The sequence below is a fragment of the Cavia porcellus genome, unplaced genomic scaffold (assembly GCF_034190915.1).
Source record: "Cavia porcellus strain 051 isolate PalLab524CR breed Dunkin Hartley unplaced genomic scaffold, mCavPor4.1 scaffold_8, whole genome shotgun sequence".
Lineage (NCBI taxonomy): Eukaryota > Metazoa > Chordata > Mammalia > Rodentia > Caviidae > Cavia > Cavia porcellus.
The window spans coordinates 48,715,263-48,740,686 of NW_026947491.1; the positions used below are offsets into that span (position 1 = coordinate 48,715,263).

General features: G+C 39.9%; 1 pseudogene; it reads left to right on the forward strand.

The window, feature by feature from the left end:
* Positions 1-1,753: 1,753 nt before the first annotated feature.
* LOC111758597 (tubulin alpha chain-like) lies at positions 1,754-24,275 on the forward strand (annotated as a pseudogene).
* Positions 24,276-25,424: the final 1,149 nt, after the last annotated feature.

Consider the following 25,424-nt stretch of genomic DNA (forward strand, 5'->3'; position numbering starts at 1 on the left):
AAGCCAGGTCTTGCATGTTGGCAACTCATGTTCAGCTCTAAGCCCCAGGAGGGAGGGGTACAACTGGGGAATTCACTCTCAAGGCAGGATAATGAGAATCATTAAGTGGTACTGACTCTCTCTCCGTTTTAAAAAGTAACATTGTTAGCTGGGCACAGTGGCACACACCTATAATTCCATCACTTGGGAGGCTGCGACAGGAGGATCACTGTGAGTTTGACACCAGGCTGGGCTACGAACTGAGTTCAAGGCCAACCTGAATCATATAGTGAAAACCTGCCTCAAAAAAAAGATGAAAAAAAATTTAAAATTAAAAAATGAGAGTAACATTACTTATTGGGAAGCATTTTGCACACAGAAAAAAAATAACTACTAACATTTTGATGTTAGTAGTGTCAGAAAATGACTGCAGAGCCAGACATTGTGGTATAGCCCAGTAATCTCAGCATTCATAAGACTGAAGCAGGAGGATTGCATGAGTTCAAGGCCAGTCTGGGCTACAAAGTGAATTCAAGACCAGCATGAATTGCATAGTGAAACCTGGTGTCACAAAAGACAAAAAGGAAAAAAAGAAAGAAAGAAGGGCCAGGATTTAGCGCAGTGGCATACGTGCCTGCCTACAGAAATTACTGCAGTGTGTTTTCTCTCTGTGTTCACATATATGAACAATTATAAAAGCTAAAGATGAGATTATATTGTCCAAATTGTTTTGCAACATTTTCTACTTTATTAAACTATATTTTAGTATTTTACCATATTAGTCTTCTAAATATGATTTTAATAATAGTCTTTCAGTATTCTACTATATGGTTGTACTGTAATTTTACACAACCTTTGTTGTAAATATTAGTGAGATGATTTTGCTATACTTATTTTTTGTATGTTTATATTAGGGTTTCCTGAGCCTAAAATTCTAGAATCGCTTAGCCAAAATGTTTTTTAAACATTTGGAATAAGAACAAGAAATGAACTAAGATTACATGACCCACAGGATGTAAGGATGGGGAACGCACAGATATATATTTAATATTTTTAGTTAATGTTAGTAACAATAATGTTTGCATTCCTGTGTGGAGTTGGGGCAGGTATATAACACATCTGCACTCCTTTTTCATCCCCTTTCCTTCCCCACCTCACCTCTGGATTCTCTTCTCATTTAAAAAAATCAGTCTCTACTTTCTATTATCTATCTTTTTATTTTGCTCTTTATTTATAACTTGGGTTTCTCATATAAGACAAACCATTTGGTATTTGAGTTTGCATGTCTGGTTTACTTCATTTAAGGTAAGGTACATCCATTTTCCTACACATGACTCACATTTATCTTTATTGCAGAGTAGCACTCCACTCTGTGTGTGTAAAAACACACACAATTTATCTGTTGATGGACATATAGGCAGCTTCCAAGATTTAGCGATTAGGAATTATGCTGCTATAAACATGAGTATGTACATATCACTATAATATAATGTCTTTAACTCTTTCAGGAAGATACGTAGAAGGAGAATAGCTGGGTGAACTGGGACTTCAAGTTTAAGTTTCTTGAGGAATCTCCATACTGATTTCCACAGTGATTGTACTAGTTTACATTCCACCTATAATGTAAAAGGTACTTACTTTCTTTATGGGGCAGAAGGATCCCGTGGGAAGGACATGAACTTGTCTTTCCTCAGTTTATCAAAAGCCAGATGAGATAGATTTAGACTGGAAATATACCATATTAATATAAAAGGTGACAAAGCCCAGCGGAAACATGAGGAGGATCAGTTACAAGATTCGAGGACAATTCCAGGCTTTGTATGCAGAACTTCTCAAGAGCCCCCACAAGATGTATGCAGCACAGAGAAGACTGGAGGACAGGGATATAGCTCAGTAACAGCATCTGCCTGGCAAGCATGGCGTTATAAGTTTGATTCTTGGTACCAAAAAAAAAAAAAAAAAAGAAGAAGAAGAAGAAAACTAGATACCATAGGGAACATTTCTTTGACATAGCCTGTAATTTTGTTTTTGCTTTTATCTTGTTTCTCCTATAAAATCTATGCATAGCTTTTATGTGGTTGTGTGTCACCCACTGCTGCCCAGGCTGGCCTTGAACTCACAGCAATTCTCCTGCCTCTGCTTCCCAGGTGCTAAGATTACAGACATGTTCCACCTGATTTTAAATAACATGTGAGTTTGGGAAAAAAAGAAAAGAAACTTTTTCTTTCTTCCTACAAGAAAGAAAAACTCAGCATTGCCCTGCTTTTGCTTTTGTTTCTGTTTTTGTTTCTATTTTTGTTTGTCTTTTTGAGACAGGATCTCGCTACACAGTTCAGGCTGGTCTCAAACTCAAAATGATCCTCCTGCCTCAGCCTCCTGAGTTCTGGGATTACAGACAAGCAACACCACGCCTGGCTTGCACTATCTTGTAAAGAACTCATGCAGCCTTTACCTCAACAGAGGACCAATGTTACAGCAAAGCCCCACACTGAACCCCCACACACAAAAATTCAGGCATGCACACCTGGCCAAATGGAAACCTAAGGGCAGCAGAGGCCTGTTCTTGTCCAGGCATTGCATCTTACCTAGCTTCAGGGAGTAAATGTGAACTGAGATAAAAACTTATCCTTTCAAAATTTCCAAGGCTTTTGGCCAGAACCAAGCCTCAGCAACATTGCACTCTCTGGTTCAAGAGCCTACTAGAAGCAACAGTCACCTGGCTTTTGTGCTTCCCTGTTTAACCTGATGACTGAACAGAACAGGTAATTAAAGTAACTGAGTGGGGAAAAAAAAGCCATCTCAACTCTTAGTACTTTCTCTGTCAGAGTAAATGCAAAAGACGTTTTTCCACAGAATTTCAACTCCAGTTAGTAGAGTCGAGGAACTAGAAATACCAGCTAAACCATCAAGAGGCTTGAATACAAGTTGGGCCATTATGCGGTTCAACAAGTCGGTTAAATAAATTTGCTTGGGAAAGATCTGCCATTACCTCATGGGAGTCTGGATGAGTCAAGGCCAACAGATGGCCTAGCCCCTTCTTCCCTAAGAGTTAATGGGTCCCAGTATGGAAGCAAAGGTTTTCTTCTGTGCCAGCGTCGCTCTCTAAGGATCAGAACAAAAACCTCTATCCAGGTTTTATAAGTCTCACAAGGGGGCCAGGGATATATAGCTCAGTGACACAGCATCTGCCTGGCTAGCACGAGGTCCTGAGTTCAATTCCCAGTACTGTTTTGTTTTTTGTTTTTTGTTTTTGTCTTTTTCCTTTTTATTGGTACCGGGGATCAAACTCACGACTGCCTGTTTGCAAGGCAGGCGCTTATGCCGCTGAGCTAAATCTCCAATTCCCAGTCCTGTTGTGGACCACAAATTCACAATGACTGGTTTTACATATTTCCCTGTGGTATGAAAGAAAGGACTGGGATTGTTGGAACCATCCATCTGGGATTTCCCATTGACTCTTCTAAGCTTGGGATCATCTATGGCTTCTTGAGTCATCACAGGATTATACTCTGGGTCAAAATGCTTCTAAACATAAGATCATCTACACCCTCTGGAGTCGGAGTCTTCAGATGAATCGTAATCCTTTGCTCACCCCATCTATCACTGTATACAGCTAATAAATAGTGGCTGCTTTGAGTGGAGAAGTAGATCCAGAGACATTGATTTTTAGCCATTGAAAGAATATTTGTCTCTGTTTTTTATTTTTCTCACAGTATTCTAGAAACAGACAATTGGGACTCTTGGCCAGGTTTGATATTAACTATTTTGAGTCTTAGCCCAGTTCCCTATCCAGTACCAAAAGAGAGAGAGAGACAGAGAGAGAGAGAGACAGAGACAGAGACAGAGACAGAGACAGAGAGAAATCTCACAAGGGAGCTAAGCATGGTGGTATACACCTTACACTTGTAATACCAGAACTTTGGAGGCTGAAGCAGGAAGATCACTCCAAGCTTGAGGGCAGCTTGGGCTACATAGTAAATTCAAACCTAAGCTGACGTAATGAGACCCTATCTCAAAAAAAAAAAAAAAAAAAACCAGAGTCTCACAAGGGGCACCCTGTAGACTTTATGGGGGGGGGGGGCGGGGGGCACCTTGTAGACTTTATGGGGGGCACCCTAAACAGCAAAGGCCTAGTTGTCTCTTTCTCTCTATAGGTCTCAAGACAATCAGATGGGAAATCTATTGGGTCTTATCACTGTACAGATTTTATTAGTTTTGCCACGAGGCCATCTTCATGATGATATGGGAGAGGTTCATTCCTGACAATCTAAAACAAGGGCAGCTTATCTGCTATTGTAGTATGGTCTGAGAGATGGCAAAAGATGGGTACCGGATGGTTCTTTAGACTTAAGAACCTATTGTCCAGTTATAGGGTTTCTGCTGGAAACATGAAGGGTGGCCTATGAAATGAAATGCCTATGACCAGGCTTTCATAACCTCATCAAAGGGAAGGCTTGAGAACTACGGTACTTAGTGCAGGCCTGCACTAAGACAAAGATATCCTGGATGACCCTATTTTTCTCTCAAGAAAAGCTCAGCCTTGTTGGTCTATTCAGGAAAGATAACCACATTAAGAGATCTACGACCTCCCCCTTATAATGCTCAGACCAATAAATCAGGCCCATCCCCTCCAAGTTACCAGGGGACCCCACATTCCTCAGCTAATACCCCAGAGAAATCCACATTCCTTGGCTCCCTCAGCAGCCTCATCAGGCAGCCCTAAGCCCCCTGAGCACACACGGACAGACTTAAGCCCCACAGGTCAGACCTGACATGGTGCTTCCTACTACTCTGTTTCATAACTTGTTCTGCCCCTAACAGAAGCTCCAGGGATGGAAGGAAGTACTCCTATTCCCTTTTCAGTTGCAGATATCTAACAGTGTAAGAAACAATTAGGTCAACTCCCCTAGTGAGTCTGCAGATGGGATTCAAACTCTGGCCCTTGCTTTTGTTTTATCACAGTAAGATGTCCAATTCATCTTGGCTACTCACTGTACCCCAGATGAAAGACAAAGAGTCCTACAAGAAGCTAGAAACTATGCAGATGAACAGTATGCCTTGAAAACAGAAGGAAACCACCCTGGAATAAGTATTCTCCTTTCAACAGAGCCAAACTGGGACTGTAATACTCAAGCATGGACTAGAATGATGTCTAGTGTTCTAGCTGCTCTTATCATGGAGATGAAAAGGTGCATTTAAAAGTCTGTTAATTATGATAAAGTGAGTGGGGTCTTAGAGGGTGAAAAGGAAGTTCCAGCTTTGTTCCATGACTGATTAATAAAGGTTTGCAAATATACTAACATAGATCGATCTTGAATGGAGGGAGAAGTACTAATGGGACAACATAATATCTGTTAATCAGCCCCAAATAGTCACCATAAGCTACAAAAACTTCAGATGGGGCCTCAGATAGCTGTAACCCAAATTCTGGACATGGCTTTTCTGTGTTCAACAATTGAGACCTAAAGAAGAGAGAGAGAAAAAAAGAGTTAAGATGGCTGTTATAGTTGGTAATGCTTTAAACCCAGTTAATAGGGGCCTGGTTTACCAAATATCAGGCTATGTCCTTAGACACTCCTGAGGTTATGCATACAGTCTCAAAGATCAGCCACTCTTGGGAACACGCAGTCTCCCAGACCTATGCAAGCAGACAGGACACCAGTGATTTGCCCTTCCAGGATCTCCAGGAGGTATGGTTCACCGACAGAAGTGGCTTTGTCTGAGGACAGAAAAAAAGCAGGTAATGCAGTTGCCAGCTCACAACAAGTCATTGAAGCTAAATCTTTTCCCCCAGGATCCTCTGCTCAAAAGGCAGAGCTGGCAGCTCTTGTTCAGGCATTAATTTCAGAAAAAGACAGAAGGTCAAACATCTATACAGACTCCAGATATGCCTTCCTGGTGCTACACACTCATGCAGCAATCTTGAAGGAAAGAAGCTGACAGACAAACACTCATCTATAAAACACAGAAAATTCTGTATCTCTTAGAAGCAGTCTATCCTCCCAGACGGGTTGCAGTCATGCACTGTAAAGAACACCAGAGTGACATGTCTGAAATCTCCTTGGAAAGTCAAAAGGCTGATAGAGAGGCCTTCCTATAGCTCCTTTTTGGGCATTCCTAGAGCCCCTTAAGACTCCAGACTTGTTCTCAATTCTCGAGGAAACATTAAAACCAGTCTACACCCCCCTGGGAGGATAAATGGACCTTAGGACAAGAATGGGACTCTGGTGGTATTTAAGAAACAAACTAATCCTTTCCCAGGGGATACAGTGGGTGGCTGTAAAAACAGTTCATGATTCCTTCCATATGAAAAGAGATGCTAAACTGGAAATGGTCCCTCAAGTTTTCACAAGTCTAGGACTAGCAACAACCACCCAATGGGTCTGCAAAGTTTGCCCATTTCATGCCTACAACAACCCAGCCAAGCCCAAACCATCTCCTTTATTAGAACCTGTACAGAGAAAAGGACCATAGACTGGGGAGGATTGCCATTAGACTTCACCCATACACCGCCACATAGAGGATTTCAACAAATGTGGGTCCTAATTGACACTTTTACAGGCTGGATTGAAGGCTTTCCTATCTGCTCAGACAAGGCAACTGAGTTAAGGTGGCTCCTAAAGAAATTATCCCCAGATTTAGACTACCTCCATCTCTCCAGAGTAACAATGGACCCTCTTTTACCTCCCAGATAACACAGGGAGTGGCAAAGGCTTTAGGAATAAAGTACACCTCCCTTCCTCCTGGTGGCCTCAATCTTCTAGAAAAGTAAGAAGAGCCAACCAGAGCCTAAAATGGGCTTTACCAAAAGACATCTGAGTCCTGGCTCTGATTGCTACCATTCACACTCGTGAGGGTTGCTAACATGCCGAATGCTAAGTCTGAGCCCATTTTAGATGCTATATGCACGGCCATTTCTATCTTTTGATATGATAGTAGGCCCAGAGACTATGAGACTCTTACAATATCTCATCAATCTGAGCCAAGTGCAACAGGCCATCCAAATGTACTGGAACAGTCTTTCCAGCTCCTGGCCCAGGGAGACCACCTAGTGTCCACCCCAGAGGCCAAGTGATTGTGAAAACATGGAGAGAGGGAACATTAGCTGACCAGTTAAAGCCAAAATTCAAGACTCCTTTTCAGTGATCCTTGCCATACACATGGCAGTAAAGGGGACAGAGATAGATAGTTGGAGTCATCTTTCTAGATTAAAGCTAAACTGTCTAAAAAAACAAGATCACCTTCTGCAAAAAAAAAAAAAAAAAAAAAAAAAGCTGCTCTTGTGAACTTCTGAAAGACTTGAAATTTCTCTTCAAAAGGTAGAGCTCCAGTGCTGCTACAAGACCATGCTAAGGCTATGGCTTAGATTCTTGATAATTTATCTGACATACCTCTCACATACATTCACTACAGGAAGGATGGAAGTCAGACCTACTCTTCACATCTAGGCTAGTAGTAAAGTTGCTTTCTCCCATGAAAACAGGCAGCTCGAGGGCCACTCTTTTTTCTTTATTTTTTGATAGGTTTTTCTTTCCTCAACCCGGCCATGATCCACAGTACTCCAAGGGAGCTGGAGAATACGTAATCCCTAGTAGGTAGGGCCTGCAGCTCTCGCCAGTTTGAAGAAGCGATAGAAGACCAAGAGCACTATTTCTTCAGCACTCCATAAAGACTTACAGGATTTATGTCTCTTAGAGGAAAATAATGTAGAAGGTAGGGCATATAGCAAAGCTGCCTAGAAACATGAGCAAGACCTGGCAATTACAAGATCCAGGACACTATATGTAGAACTTTTCAAGAGCTCCCACAGATATGTACCAAATGCCATGGGGAGCCAACAGTAGCCAACACTGAGTTTTTCAGACACAGACACAGTACTGTTTTTGCTTTTAATCTTCTTTTTCTCTGTTCAGCCCAAGTTTGAGCTGCAGAACTGGTTTCTTCCATACCCATTCACTCCTCACATTTCCAGTAAAATTTTGGTACCATTTTTGGCTTGACCAGTCCAATTCTTTATTTTAGGCAAGAAGAACCTGGAGTAATTTTGATTGGTTGAGCCATTTCTGAAAGAAATTTGCAGAGCCAGGGATATGGTTCAGAGCCATAAGCACCTGCCTGGCAAGTGCAAGGTTCTCAGTTCCTAGTCCCAAAAAAATAGAGAAAGAAGTGCTGAGGGTTTAGCTCAGTGGCACCAGCCTGGCAAGTGTGAGATGGTGAATTCAACCCCAGTACCAAAAAAAAAAAAAAAGAAAGAAATACGCAATAACAATACAGCTTCAAAATTAGGCCTAAAGAAGTGCTTTCAGATACAGCTGGAGTCTAAAGAGGACAAAGAGAGAGACCTCACCTTTTTCCTGCTTTGTTCTGAACTGAGCATGGAGACCAAATGGAGCATGGAGGAGGACCTGAGGGGAACTGAACTGGTTTAGCCCTAGGGGGGTTCACATTTGTCTCACTGACATAGTGCAGGAAATGCACTAAAATATTTAGCCAGATGGATGCAGACTGTTTTAGTTTGGGGGGGGGGGATACTTGAGACATAGCAAAAAATCACCCACCATTTATGAGAAATCCAAATTTAAACAGGTGTCTTCTGTTTCTGTTTTGAAATCTGGCGAGTCTAACCTCAGATGCTGTTCCAGCCATGATGGGGCTGCAGACAGAGGCCAGGGTCTGAGCAGAAAGCTCTGGTCACCTCCCTAAGAGAAGAAGGGAGCCCCTGGGAACAGAGGCTCCTCTGATATGAGTCCTTTGAGTGCTGTAGTTCCATTCTTGGTACCTGTGTGAGCATCGGCCCCACTTACCTCAAAGCAGGATTACAACAGCTGACATTTAAAAATATGATTCAGTATGAAATCCATTCCTCTAACATAAAAATTTTCCTTTTGTTGTCGTTATTGAGTTATAATTATTTGGGAATTCCTACATTTTTCTCAAAATGCAACTTAATTTTCTCTTATGATTCTAGTACCAGAATTTTCAATGTTACCATTTTTAAAAAGGAAAGAGCTCATGTATTACTTACATATAATGTCAATAATGCAAAATTCTAAACAACTTTGAAAAACAGTTTTGCATTTTTTATCACTTCAGTAATTTTCTTAGACAATGGCCATCAGTTCTTTTAAAAATAGAAAAGTATTTTAGCCATTTTTCAATGACAAAAATCTAATGTAAAACTTATTTTCATAGCAACAATATGTATTTGAGAAGTTTTATATAAAATTAGTATTTAAAGACCTCTGTATTGCTATATATCCTATTTTCTTTATAATAACATAGTAAGAAAAGTTTCAATATTTTTCTTGTATCAAGCCCTATCTGGATGTTTCCATGACAGTTATATATCTGTTTTTGTCTAACTTATAGGCTAAGGGTTCTTCCCCAGAGCAAAATTAAATCCTTTTTTTTTTGTAACCCAGAATTCATTATTCAGCATGTCCTTTGATACATATAAAGAGGATTGGGCTGGAGATATAGCTTAGTGGCAAAGCACCTACCTGGCAAGCACAAGGTCCTGAGCTTGATTCCTAGTATGAGAAAAAGACAGAGAAAGATAGACAGAGGAGAGCTGGCTCCCAGACCTTGTGTCTATTTGTCTGAGTGTTTTACTGGACCTCAAGTTTTCTGTAGCTAGTCTCTCTAAACAGATTCCAGACTACTTCATTCCTAGTACACCAAAGTCAAGGTCTCCCTTTGATGCTTTCAACCCCCACAACTATGATATCAGTCAAAATCTTTGACTTCCTATGATGATCCAGAAAAATAATTGATTGACAAACCATAAAGCAATCCACAGAGCTGTGGGGAGGGCTGGAGGTCATGATAGAGACTGAACTTCCAATTGAAGAAATCTCTATTGCTAGCACTGTGCCTAAATACCATTTCTAGGATAGCAACCTACCATTGCAGCTTTCTTTGCTACTTACTGCCTAAGAGGTGTCTCATACCACTCTGTCTTGTGGGTTCTAGTTACTAAGTCCCAGTCAGGCATGGGAATATCTGATTTTTGGAAGCAGATAACATGCCTGGGAGACTGGGAGACATTCTTGAGCCAAAATGGGAGAATCTCCTCCTCCTCCTCCTCCTCCTCCTCCTCCTCCTCCTCCTCCTCCTCCTCCTCTTCCTCTTTCTCTTCTTCCTCCTGTTTCTCCTCTTCTTCTTCCTCCTCCTCCTCTTCCTCTTCTTCCTCCTGTTTCTCCTCTTCTTCTTCCTCCTCCTCCTCCTCTTCCTCTTCTTCCTTCTCCTCCTTTTAAACTGAGATGATTCCTCAAACACTGAAAAAGGGTCAAATGCTGGTGGCAACTGTGAATGTTCAGTGTTGCTCTCCAGATCCTGGGTAGTGTGTCCTTGGGGCCTCCCCTAGTCAAAGCATTGGCGAAGGTGCAGGGATCAGACTGATGACCCAGTGAGGTCAAGGACTTTCTCTTGTTCAGCCAGACAGGTTGTCACTACTTATGGTTGATGTCAGAAATCAAAGGTGGGAAGGCAAGGAAAATAATTCCGATGCAATATTTCAAGGGGAGCAGGTACAATGGTTTTGGAAGCTTCAGTGTGGACTGGCATTTTGAACCTCTCTGAAAGTCAATTACAACATGAAGTTTAGTAGTTTAATAAATGGAATTTTATATAGTGATTTAGAGTTTATGAAATGACTATTATTTTCCTTGAGTGGCTCATTTCAATTATATTTCTTGAGCCAGTTATGGAGTGATGGGTATTTAGTTCTCTTTCCCTGTGTTCAGGTCATAACAGTGTAGAAGAAGATGAAGAAATATGAAAAATAATTACAATTCATTGCAAAAAGGTATATAATGGTAGTGACATAAAAGAGGGAGTAATGAAACGTGTTTCAGATAACAAATTTCAGGGAATTCTTGGAATACAGTCTTTTATGTTAAGCAAGGACTGTACCAGTGTGTGTGTGTGTGTGTGTGTGTGTGTGTGTGTGTGTATCCAAACTCAGGACTTTGTGCTTGCCACTGAGCTATATCCCTGGCCTCTACTTTTTTGCTTTGTTTTGTTTTTTGTTTTTGTTTTTGTTTTTGTTTTTGTTTTTGTACTGGGGATCAAACTCACAACTTTGCACTTGCCAGGCAGGTGCTTATGCCGCTGAGCTAAATTCCCAGCCCTACTATTTTTATTTGGTTTTTGGAGGGTTTGGTTTGATTTTGTTGTTTTTGTTTTGTTTTTTGTACTGGGAATCAAACTCAGGACCTTGCACTTACCAGGCAGACACTGTGCCACTAAGCTATATCCCTGGCCTCTAAGTTGAGTCTTGTATAGTAAATAGGAATTTGCCAGGTAGACATGTTGGGGAAGATGGGTGTGGAAATTTTGGCAGAGCAGTTTGTGAAAAGGCACAGATATGAAATGCCTAGATTTATAGGGGTCTGTGGGACTTAAGCTCAGAAAAGGAGGCAGAGGTGGGCTGAAGAGGAAAACATTGGTTTTCATGGTCGAGTCAGTCCTCAGCACAAGAGCCATGTTCACTCAGGAAAGGTCAGCTTGAAGTGGGAGACTGGGCTCCTAATGCTTCCTCAGCAGTTCATGTCATTGATGACATATTGGTGGCTATGTCTCCTCACTGAGTGCTAGAATATCTGAAGGTTCTTTGGTGAAGGACATGGAGGTGGTAAACTCTTCTATAGGCTCTGGGTTGCCTGTTAACTTGTCAAATTCACAGTCTTCTGGCCACTGGTATAGTTGTGGCAACCCAGGGACCCAGAGAAATCTAGAGGATGCTAAATGTTCTTTCTCACTAAGCAGCAATCTCTTCCATACCACTTGCTCTTAATCACCCATGCTCTGACAGTGAATCTGGGTTGAAGTATGAGAGAAAATATAGATTGATCATTGTTTTATCAGCTTTATACCTGGAAAGCATACTTCTTTACATACAAGTTTTCTACTAGGCTAAGATTTAAGTCCAACAGCTAAAGACTAGGAGGAGGAACAATCAGTCAACCGATAAACATCGCTCAAGTCCCTTTAGGGAAGGGACCTGTCTCTTTGTCATGTTTGTAGGGCTCCTGTCGCCTTCTTATGTTAAAGGGTATAGATGATGGGGTTGAGAATAGGAGTGATGACTACTATAAAAGAGACTAGAGGCAGTTTTTGGTCACAAAGGAGCCTGCCAGGCTGAAGGTAGATGATGGTGGCCATTCCAAAGAAGAGGGAGATCACAAGCTGCTGGAGAGAACAAGTTGAGAAGGGCTTGCAATGGCTCTGGGTGAAAGCCATTGGTGGCTTTCACCTGGCAGCATAGCTGTGCTCTTCCTTCTTTGATTCCTGGTCCTGAGGAAACAAGAGCGTGTCTGGCAGAAGGTAGACTCTGAATCCATGAAACCTGTTTTCATTGTGTGTTATGGTTTGGGTTTAGATGTTCTCATGTGATCATGTGATCAATGCCTCATGTGGTCATGGGAGCAGCAGGCCTTTCAAAGGTGGCTGAATCTAGCATTTGTGATTGTTTTGTTGTCAGGCACTGAGATTAGCAGTGTAAATGCTGTACCTGCTCAGGGGCTAGTAACCAGTATACAATATAAGGGAGGAAAGAAAGCATGCTTTTTCCTTTTGCCCATTTTGCTCTTGTCTCTTGTGGCCACTATGAATGTCACCCTTTAGCCACACCACACTGCCTTGGAGCCAGCTGAGTATGGACTGAAACCTCCAAAAACTGTAACCTAATAAACCTTTCCTTCCTTCATTTTGGATATCAAGTATTTTGTCTCAGCAACAAGAGAAAAGTAATCAAGACATTGGATAATTTCTCTCTTCTCTCTCTCTCTCTCTCTCTCTCTCTCTCTCTCTCTCTCTCTCTCTCTCCCCTCACTTCTCTCTCTCCTGTCCCTTTTCCTGAACCCTTTTCCTGAAATTAAAAAAATCATTTAAAATTTTTCCAGTTCAAGTGCTAGAGGACTATAGAAGCCCTAATAGCCAGGACTGGAAAAGAGCCACTCCAGGAATCCAACAAAAGGAGAGGATACTAAAAGCTATTAGGAAAAAGCAACAAGTTACTTACCAAGTTTATTCAAATTATCATAGCATTCTCAGCACAAACTCTAAGAGACAAGAGAGCTTGAAGAGAAGTTTTTCAAGCTATGAAAGAAAACAGTTATCAACTGAGATTGCTATATCCTGAAAAATTAGCCTTCAAAATTGACAGAAAGATTTACCACAACAAAGAAATCCTAAAGGAATACATCACCATTAAATAAACATTGCAGAAAATACAAAGAAATTCAAGATAGAGATGGGAAGGCCACCAGCACCAAAGAGCTCACAAGAAAATAAGCAGTAATTGGGAGGGTAGTTAAACACAAGGAAATAAAAGAATCTGCACTGGTACAATTCAATGGCAGGATTCAATAAGACCTTACTATAAAAATACTAATGTTGGGCCAGAGATTTAGCTCAGCAACATAAATGCTTGCCTGGCAAGTGTGAGTTTGATCCCCAGTATGAGAAGAAGAAGGAAAAAAATATATCAAAGTTAATGGTCTTAGCTCCTTAGTCAAAAGACACAGGCTGGTAGATTGAATCAAAAAACAAAAGACAGGGCTGGGGATTTAGCTCAGCGGCATAAGCGCCTGCCTTCCAAACAGGCAGTCGTGAGTTCGATCCCTAGTACCAATAAAAACGAAAAAGGCAAAGAAAAAAAAAAAGGACAACCATACACTGCCAACAGGAAACACACTTCATCTAAAAGGAAATTCAAGAGTAAAAATCAATGACTAGAATGGTTCAGTAAGTGTAATCCTTAATACATCACATCAACAGAAGCAAGGACAAAATCATATGATTATCTCAAGGGACACTAAAAAAACTCTGCCAAAATCCAATATCCATTCATGATTTTTAAAAACCTTGATGAAAGGATCTGGAATATAGTTCAGTGGCAAAGCACCTGCCTGGCAAGTGCAAAGTCATGAGTTCAAAAACCCTGATGAAAATAGGTAACGTGGTTTTGTTTTGTTTTGTTTTGTTTTGTTGTACAAGGGATCGAACTCATGACCTTGCATACGCCATGCAGGCACTTGTGCTGCTGAACCAAATCCTTGGCCTTAAAAGGTGACTTGTGCTTATAAAAAGCACCTATGAAAGTAAGTATATGGGCTCCCTGGAAAGATGATAATATGCACCAGTGTAAGGGTGGATAGACTAGTCGAATTTTGTCTTCTGGACTCTCTCCAGATGGCATCCACCTGCCTTGAAATGAAATTTACTTGAGGGGCATGAGCATATAGAAATCAAATAGAAATTAAACAGATGCCTAATTCATATATATATATATATATATATATATATATATGAAGCTCAATGTCAAGCTCAATGTCAAAATCTCTTACTCTCTTGGGATGTATTTTTTAAGCACTGGTGGAGGTTCAACCCTCACATATTGAAAAAGAACAGTGTATCCCTTAATGCCAAGATGGAATGCAGAGGAAAGTATTAATTATGATGCCATTTTGCAATATTTTACTGTAAGAAAGAGAAAATAGGGGCTGGGGATTTAGCTCAGTGGCATGAGTGCCTGCCTAGCAAGCGTGAGGTCATGAGTTGAATCCCTGGTATCACAAAAAAAAAAAAAAAAAAAAAAAGAAAGAAAGAAAGAGAAAGAGAAAATGGTCAAAATTACCTTTCTTTGCACTAAAGAAATAATCTTTATTTGCATTAAAATATAAATGTGAGCCTCAGGAAAACCAGACACCTCTGGCCCTTAAGGTATCCACTATCACTTAGCTTAAGGCTACTCTTTCTCAACCTTTGGAACCTGAGGGTGAGATTTCTATTGAGTTTGAGACTTCCTCTACCCTTAAAATCCTGAGGGTGGAGCTTCCCGGTCAGCCTCCAGGAGGCTGTATCCATCCTCAGCTGATTTTGTTGAAGCTTCTGGAGGACAATATTCTTTACAAGAAGTAAATGAGGAATTTAGAACTATCTGTGTTCATGTGCCCCATTTTCTCTCAGCAACCTAAAAGAATAGATCAGACAAGATCTAGGAAAATTTTCAGATGATCTTGATAAGTATGTTGAGGTCTTTAGAGGACTTACTCAGACCTATAAACGAGGTTAGAGCGATGTAACGACTGGTTCATTGGTTTGTTTGTTTGTTTTTTGTACTGGGAATCTAACTCACAACCTCACATTTGCCAGGCAGGCACTGCTGCTGAGCTAACTGGTTTGTTTGTTTTTTCCAAACAAGTTGGTGTATCAAAACCTAACTGGTTTTTATAGCACAGAAAAATTCACTGAAAAGCATTTCTAGGGGACCCTATGAGTTTAATTACAATTTTAAGTAGAAACAGGTATTAAACTACATTTAACAGTCTGTCCCTTTAGAGGAAACAGTTATATGCTATTAAAACAGCAGTTCTATCAGCTGTGACTATCCAACAACTGTAGCCATTAAAACAATATGAGGGGTTAGGGTTATAGTTCAGTGGCACAGCTCCTCTCCAGCAAACTCAAGGTCATGAGTTTGATCTCTACTACAAGTATATATATGAAACCTATATAGCAGGATATTCCAATCAGATAAACTATCAGCCTAGGGCCCAGATTAAAATTATCTTTGCTTTCACAAATGTAAAAGGGTTTTATTCCTTCTGATTCTTATTACAAGAGATCTCTGTTAAATGACCTACAAAAAGTTCTGACTGGTCGATTTATGCTTACAATCTTAAAAACAGTATTACTATAATTAAACTGAACCAAATACAACTGAGTGCACTCTAGTCTATTAACAATTGTCTTATATGTATCTATCTGTCCAATTTGTGATTAGTTATAATAATTACAGCTGTTTTTGTTTAAATTCAACAATTTTTTCTTCTTTTTGCCTTTTTAGATTTTTAAAACATTTGTCTATAACCTAAGTTGGCTTATAGATATCATTAAAGTTAAGGACATTCTTCCACCTAGATTACCAGATGATCAAAATGATATCAAGACAGGTTTTACAAATGCAATGCATGTTGTTGCCTGTGTACATTAACTCAAATATTTCATTGGCCAAAAATAATGTGTTAATTGTTGTGATCTGGCTCTCATAGATCATCAAAAATTTATTATCATAATTCAGTGTGACCCCTTAGCCTTCGGGAAACTGCTATAAAGGACTCCTCTTGGTGAATAAAGAAGCAGCTGCCTGGAAATATTTTTCTTCCAGTCTTTTTTCACTAATGGAATCTCAATAATTTCCATAGCCTTATAAGAGACATACTCCAACAAACAAAGGTTGCTAAGCATATTACTATAATACATTTACTATTGATTATCACCAAAAGGTTAAGTTTTCTGTAAGTAAAACAATAAGGCTTTTTATTAAAAGATGCTCTTGGTATAAAACTAAAGAGACACAGTTATTCCATACAGCTGTGACATTCATTATTGCTGATTTCATGGTGTGCTTAATGTATTCATGCTTTCTAGGAATATAGGTCTTAGAAGACCTATATATCTTAGAAGATATAAAACTAAGATTGTTTATGGTGTTAACATTTTTCTAGGCTCATATATCAGTCTTTCTCTTGTGCTCCAGCTACTCACGATAAGAAGTACATGTCAAATAAGCATAAAATCATGAGTCAGATAATAGTATTAAAAAAAACTCGTGTGTATGTAATGTCACTACATTTAGGGATGCTCAGGCACCTAACAGTCCACACAATGTCACACACTAAAATTAAAGGCTAGACATTATAAACTTCTAAGGTACATTTATAGACCAGTACGTTCTCCTAGATGAGATCTTATTAAAAGATAACAAATTAGGTGAGAGTTTCTTTGTGATATTTAATGTCTTGCAATGAAATGGAGATGTTTGATTTAAAAGCCTATTCTACCCAATAAATGGATTTTTAAATGTGTTTCAAAGATATCATGATTGTCATACTAAAATATATCTATGACTTTTCTGTAAAACTATATAACTGTTGACTGTTAACATTCTGCATGGCTTCAACTATTAAAACAACAATAGTTGGCAAGGAATAACAGTCCTATGACTATTCTTTATATTTCAAAGTGCTTGCTATTCAGGTGAGAGTATAATAGTTAAGATCACTGCTCTGTCTGCAATACTAATGTCACCAATCTCTCTTTTTGGATTCTCAACAATTAAAGTACAGAAGCTAGAACCAGAAAGGTAATTGGGCTAAGAAAACAGTCAATATTTTGAACCTAGCCCTCCAAAGTCAATGAGGACTCAGGACATGAGGAAATCTTTCTACAAGATCCTACAATTTTGGTGAGTCACCCAAACTCTGGAACAAGAAGATTATTAGACTCCAAAACACAAAAATTAACAAGTGAACAGTGTGCCAAAGGAAAGTCACCAAGAGGGAAAAGTCTCCCATGATTTCACAAAAAGCAACATGGTCAAGCAAGACCATGGCCCATTCTGTTGACTGACACAGAAAGAGGAGCTGAGAAGTTCTATATGTGAGCCCAAAGTAACGCCTGAAGAGACTTAAAAGACCTTGATAGACAGTAAAAGACTAATTTTGATTGACACAGTTCTCACTTTAACTTGGTCTTAAACATTTAGCACAAAAATATAATCAAAATATGCACTAAAACAAGACCATACTAATAAAAGCTAGATATAAAAAGGGGCTCCAATCACTGACCCCCTTCTGGCAGTTTCCAGCTACACAGGTAGCTGGCCACTATGATTCATTAAGGCAGAAAAAAACTACAGTGAAATCTATAAAAGCTCAACAAAAGCCTCTACATTTCTTCTCACCATCATCTTACAGCTGAACTAGAAGGGCTTATAAGAAATATTAGAAGGGTCTAGGAGCCAACTGGTTACAATTGCTATTCCAGTCCCTTATGAGCAGTTTCCGGATGTGGCTTTGTCCCCATTGTGCCTTTCCATTCTAGTGTTCATGGTTTGATTATACATGCTTTAGTTTCTTGGAAAATTTGTCTATTCTTGCCTAATTCCAAGTGATTACACAGATGGAACCAATGACAGTTGTGCCAGACTCCTGTTCCAGAATCCACCAGATGGACCTTGCAAAGTATTCATAAGTGCCAAACTACAACATGGCTTCTAACTGAGGCCCATTAGATTAGCTCTCTGGAGAAGGTTCCTGAGTGTGGTTTTCCCCACACTGACCCTTCTCAGCTCAAAGCAGCTAGATGGAAACTATGTACCTTCTCTTCAATCACAATTAGGGATACCTCTTCAGAACAGGAGACAACTATGTTAGATAGAAAGGTAGTAGGCAGTCAGATAGGGCTGAGCCCTCCATACAGGTGATGAGAATGCATTGGGACTGTGGTACAATGGCTAGTTTTACATATGTCCCTAAGGAATGGACAGAGATTTGAGATTAATGGTATTGCCCTTTGGAGATTTTTCATTATCTCATTAGAGGAGGGCTATCTTCTCCTATCTACTAAGACTTAGACTAAAGTTAAGAATAAAACTAATACTGCTAAAACTAAAGACAAGCCTAAGGCTATAGGGGGCTGGGGATTTAGCTCAGTGGTGTAAGCACCTAACTGGCAAATGTGATCATGAGTTTGATCCACAGTACCCCCCCCAAAAAAAGACTAAGGCTATATATTACCAACCAAAGTTAATGATGTCACTCAGGTACCCTGGCTACCCTTAGATCAATATTATGTAAGTGACTATACTTACAATCTTTATTTTTTTAGCAGATTACTCACTATTTAGTGGAGGCTGGCCTTGAACTCACTTATGTAGCTGAGGTTGGCCTCAGATTTATAGCAATCCTCCTGCCACAGCCTCCTAGTGCTAGAATTATAGGTGTGCACTACCATATTCAACCTTTATCATCTTATTAGTTGATTATAATTTTGATCCATGTTGTGCTCACTTCATGATTTTGCTCTAATAAAACTTCCTTTGAGAGTGAGCTCATTGACAACCCACTCAGGATTCCTCCTGTCTCTCAGGAGCTATTCCTATTCCCCACTCCTCCATTCCTATTTCCCATTCCTTTTCTCCAACAAATTTTCAAAAATAAAAATAAAATATTTTAAAAGGGCTTTGGGTATAGACTAGTGTGAAGGCCCTGGGCTCAATCTCAAATACTGCAAAAACAAAATTAAATTAAATTAAAAGTAATTTAACAACTTTTAATGGCTACTATGCAGGCCTTCTAAGGCTTCCAGTTCCAAGGTTACTGCAGAGCTGGAAAGAGGGGATTAGAACAGACTAAAGCACCACAAAACTCACTTTTCTTACAAATCAGTCCTTTTCTAGGGGGGAAAATACTCTCTAGAATATTGCAAATTTTTGCTTAATTTCTACAGTCTAAAATATTTGGTTTTTTACACAGGGTTTCACTATGTATTTCAGGCTGACCTTGAACTCACTATGCAGCCCAATCTAGCCTCAAACTCACAGCAATCCTCCTGCCGCAGGCTCTCAAGGGCTGGCATGATAAGCAGGTGCCACCAACTCAGCTTTTTTTTTTTTTTTTTTTTTTTTTTTTGGACACCGGGTCTCACTAGAACTCAAGATTCTCCTACCTCAGTCCCACAGTGCTGGGATTCAAGAGGGTGCCACCAGGACTGGCTTGTTTTGAAACATTTTCCCGGCATTAGTGTTGCTTTTATGGAGGTACACATTTTCAAAAGCCCTGCCATTCTGGAAATACTTCCTCCTACTCTTATGTTTTAATCACTCTTTCTTAACACTTCCCTGAGTCTTGGTCTTAAGAGAAAATGAGTCATGTAGAGACAATCCAGCATGGGAATCTAGATTGGTACCATTGCTATAGAAAACCGAATAAAGTTTCCAAAGAAATTAAAAACAAGGGCTGGGGATTTAGCGCAGTGGTATAAGCGCCTGCCTGGCGAGCTCAGGGTCATGAGTTTGATCCCTGGTACCAAAAAAAAAAAGAAAAGAAAAACAAAACTACCATATAATTCAGCAGTCCTTCTTCTACAGTCATGTACTCAGAGGAAAGGGAATCATCGCCACATAAAAATATATGTACTTTATTTTCATTGCATTGCAGCATTATTTACAATAGCCAAAATATGAGAACAGAAGAGTTCACCAACAGACAATGAATGAAAAAAGCTACAGTATGTATGTATGATAGGACACTACTCAACCTTGAAAATGAAATCCTGCTGTTTGCTGTGACATGGAAAAAACTGGAGAACATACTGGGTGGAATAGTTCAGACACAGACAAGTATTGCATGATCTCTCTTATGTGTGGTATGTAAAAAAAAATACACAAAGAGAGTGAAACAGTGGTTACCAGGGGTGAGATGCGAGGAAATAAGATATGTCAATGAATATAAGGTAATCTATATATATAATGCACCATATGAGGACTATAGTTAAGCATATTACATTGCATTCACAATTTTTGTTAAATAAGAAGGAGTTTTTGTTGTTTTGTATTTGTTTGTTTGTTTTGGAGACAGGGTCTCACTGTACAATTCAGGCTAGCCTTGAACTCACTATGTAGCCCAAGATGACCTTGAATTCACAGTCAGGAAGACTCAAAACATTCCCCTCTCCCCAGGAGCAGGATACCAGGGCAGTGACAGCACCACCATGTTGTGAGACCAAGACCAGCCCTGACAGGTTGGCTCAGAGCTCTTGGATTAAGCTGAGACCACAAGCTGTTGTAGCCCATTACATTGTCGCTCACGGCTTTCTTAGTTGGTGGCATACAACAGTGTTGGTGGAATACAACTACAGTTTGATGCAAGGTACTTTAACAGCCACCCCTTCAAAATATGAAAGTATTGCTTGGATTACAAGAATATTTGCACTCCTGATCCTTACCCCAACCCTGAGCCTCTCCCCATTCTTGAAACTCACCCTATCCCTGACACTTTGAGGACCAGCCCAACCCAGCCACAAGCCCAAGCCCAGGAATTTCCACATCTGATTCCCTGGCTCTTGTGCTCACAGATCAGGCCTTTTGCCTATCAATTCCATGTAGGTCCACTCCTTGCCCCACCGACACCATCTGCTCTTGGCTAAACTTTATTTCAGCCTATTCAAGCCCAGTCCCACTCCCCAGACATTGATCTTGCCAGTGAGACCAGAACTCTTTGGGGCACAATGACTAAGCACAATGCTGTCCCCACACTTTCAAATAGCACTCATGAAATAAAACTGTTAGTTTTCTGGCACAATAGAGAAGGAGAATATAAGAAAATGTAAAAGTGGCCTTTTTATTTAAAGGACATGGAGAGGAGCTCACAATCAGCTACATTTTGGCTTTCTCCTCTGACCAGATATGGGGGTGTAGGGTATATGGGACCTTTGGCTAGATGTGGCACTTGCAGCAGGCATTGATGATGCCTGAGGAACTGATTGGAACTTTCTTTGTGCACATGGAGAAAGGAAAGAGGAAGCTGTAATCAGGGAAGAAGGAGGAGGTGGCTGTCAGGGTAAGCATCCCTGATTTAGCCTTCCACCATGTTGAACCACTGCTATAATGTCCTGTAATTTATTCTAGGGCAAAACTCTTTCAAAAATAAGACAAGATAAAATAAAACAGCACTCCAGCCAAGTGTAGGACACAGTCTTGTAATCCCAGCACTTGGGAGGGTGAGGCAGGAAGATTTTTGCAAGTTTGAGACCAGCCTGGGCTACAAAGTGAGCCCAAGGCCACCCTGAACTGCATAGCAAGACCTGTCTCAATAAGACAAAAATAAATAATTATTCAGCATCATTGCAAATTAGAGAAATGCAAATTAAAACCACACTGAGATTCCATCTCACCCCAGAAAGAAGATCCAGGATAAAGAAAACTATCAACAACAAATGCTGGAGAGGCTGCGGGGGCAGGGGGGGTAACTCTTCAACACTGTTGGTGCAATCATTGTGGAAATCAGTGTGGAGGTTCCTCCAAAAGCTAGGATTGGAAGTCCATTTAACCCAGCTATTCCCCTTCTGGGCATATTCCCAGAAGAACTGAAAACGTCATACCACAGTGATATATGTACACCCATCTTTATAGCAGCACAATTTGTAATAGCCAGAACCTGGAAACAACCTAAATGCCCATCAGCTGAGGAATGGATAAAAAAGATATGGTATTTTTATACAATGGAGTACTACTCAGCTATAAAGAATGATCACACTGAGATATTTTTAAGTAAATGGATGCAGCTCAAGACCACACTCATAAGTGAAATAAATCAAACTCACATGTATAAATACTTTATAGTCTCCCTAGTGTAAGAAATAGTAAGAGTACATAAGATACAAAAAAGCTCAATAAATACAGTGAAAGAATAAGAATCTGCTTAAAGGGGAAAAATTGGTATTTCAGGGAAAATGAGGAAAAAGAAAAAGGGAAGAGAAAAACTATCAAATTATATAAACACACTTAGGATAGCTAAGATTGTAGCACAATTGTGCTACAAATTCTATAAGTTCTTGGAACAAAAGTTAACATTCATAGGATTGGAACAATTATGCATATTGTATGGTGATCTGAGGAACTCTTGAAGATCATTATGTGAAATAATAACCTTAGTTATGCTCCTATCACCTTGTTTGGAAGGCCTATAGTTTCAGCATTTTGGACTCTTTGCTATTGTTATTTGTCTGTTTTGTTTTGTGGGTTTTTTTTTAACTTTTTTTTTCTTTTTCTTTTTTATCAGTACCAGGGATCAAACTCATGACCACGCGCTTGCAAAGCAGGTGCTTATGCCGCTGAGCTAAATTCCCAGCCCTTGTTTTGTGTTTTTATAGAAATTTGTTTTGTTTTGTTTTTCCTTCTGATACAAAAAGGATAGGTATACATGTAGAGACTCATACATGCGTAGAACTTCTAAACAGTTTATGAGAATCGATCATATATAAATGCATGATGAAATGAATGGTATCCAGTGCTGATTCCGTAGCCTCATGCTATGAAATCCAGCAATACTATTATTCTTTGTTCAGAGTAATTTTAGTCTGTTTTGTATTACTTAATTTCAACATACATGAAGGTATAGACAGCTATTTTGAAGAGAGCAAGAGACATTATGGGAGCCATTGTTGACTTCCCTATTGTCTGGTTTTGAAGGCTTATAATGCCTTCATCATCCTGTTCTGATCACTTTTGTACTATTTTGTTTTGTATGAATTCATTGTGTGTGAAGATATAGACAACTATTTAGAAGAAAACAAGAGACAATATGATAGCCAGTGATGATCTCCTGTTTTCTTGCTTTGAAATCTGTGTTACTTACATTGTTTTCTTCTGATCTGCTTTGTTCTGTTTTGTTATGTTTAGTTTTACTCTCTTTAAAATAAAATTAAAAATAAATAAGTAACTAAAATAGCACTCCTGCCGGCCATGGTGGTATATGCCTATAATTCCAGCACTTGAGAGGCTAAGGTGGGAGGATTGCTGGGAGTTCAAGGCCAGCCGGGTTACATAAATGAGTTCAAGGCCAATCTGAATGGCATAGTGACACTGTCTCAAAAAATGTAAAAAAAAAAAAAAAAAAAATATATATATATATATATACACACACACATATATATAATATCTCTCCTAAAGTCCAGCTCTAGCATCTGACCAGTGGCAGGAGGAGGAGGATCACCCGGAATGTGAAGCCAGCCTGAGCAACACAGTGAGTTCAAGGTCAGACCAACCTGAACTACAAAGCAAGATCCTGTCTAAACCTCAATATTGAGTACTCAACCTATATGGACTTTAACTTCCTTATTAGCCAGATTGGCTTTTTTCTCACAACTTCCCTTACATTTGAGGGATCCCTTAATGTTGTTCTGAGAGAATTCAAGACCAGCCTGGTGCCCAATTCTGAATCCACTTCCCTCTGATCACATATGCCCCTGCGGTGTCTGCTAGAAAGCCTTCCATGAACAGCTTACTACAGCAGACGTCACTAACGCCTGCTTTGAGCAGCCAGCCAGATAGTGAAATGTGATCTTCACCTTGCTGCCAGTTGTACCACAGTGACACGTCGCCAAAGATGTGAATGCTGCCATTGAAAGCTTCAAGAACAAGCACAGTGTCCAGTTTGTGGATGGGAGACCACTGCCTTCAAGGTTGGCATTAATTACCAGCCTCCCACCATGGCTTCTGGGGGAGACCTCACCAGGTGCAGTGGGCTGTATGCATGCTGAGCAACACCACAGCCATTGCAGAGGCCTGGGCTCGCCTGGACCACAAGTTTGATCTGATGTACACCAAGTGTGCTTTTGTTCACAGATACATGACAGAGGGGATGCAGGAAGAGAAGTTTCCTAAGGCCCAGGAGGATGTGGCTGCCCTAGAAAAGGATTATGAGAAGCATATGTGGATTCTGTGAAGGAGAGGGTGAGGAAAAAGAGTACTAGTTACCCATTCCTTTGAGCCCTGTTGCATGTCACACTTCCTGAGCTTTGGTTTCAGCATAGGCGACAAGCACTAGTGTTCTGATTAGATGTCTTCACTCAGCTGTGATCGTGCTCTTTTCCACACGTACCAATGTGATTTTTTTCTATCATGTCTCAATCTAAAAACTTTAAAGATTTTTTTTAAAGTGAAGATTCAAGCCTGGTATTGTGGCTCACACCTGTAATCTCAGTACTTGGGAAGTGGTGGCAGGAGAATTGCCACATTCAAGGCCAGCCTGGGCTGCATGGTGAGTCTCAGGCCAGCCTGTACTAGAGTAAGACCCTGTCTCAAAGGAAAACAAAAGAAAAATTCAAGTTCAGCAGATCTGGGAGTAAGGCCCAAGAATCTACACATTTAACAAATACCCAGATGAAGCCAATATTTTTAGTCTAGGGAACACACTTTTAAGCACTAAGTTTCTAGAATATTAACTACAGTGCTACAATTTTGCAAAATAAAACATAGCTCACAGTAAACAAGAGTCTTAATTTCCACCAATTTGGAAGAGAATTTATTCCCTTTCACAGTCCATAAAACTGAATTTCTTTATATGATCCTGGGGTTAAGACTAGGGCTTTTGCACATCCTCAATCATTTTTATTTGCAACAGGGTTTGCTAAGCCACTAAACTGCCCAGTGTGGGCTGAAACTTGCAACTATCCTGCCTCAGCCTCCCAGAGTCCTTGGATTACAAGCATGTGTCACCATGTCTGACTTGCACATATTTTGCACTAACCCCATGTGCCACTGCTTTGAATTTCACTTAATAATTTCCTATAGTGTGTTTTGTTTACTACTTATCCATTTGATTCTTTTATAGCATTCATTCATTCATTCACCTGATTACTCTTTTGGGACCCGGGAAATCTATGAGACAGTCTCTGTACTCTAGCAGCCAAAAGGCATTAAAAGAGACACATACAGAAACAGATATTTTTAGCACAGTACGAGAAGTACTAGAATAGTATCTGTACAATATGAGAAGTACTAGAATACTATTATTATTCAGTCAGGCAGTCACCAAGAAAGCCATTCTGGGAAATAAAAAATTTTTAAAAAGAATTTGGATCTGGGCATGGTA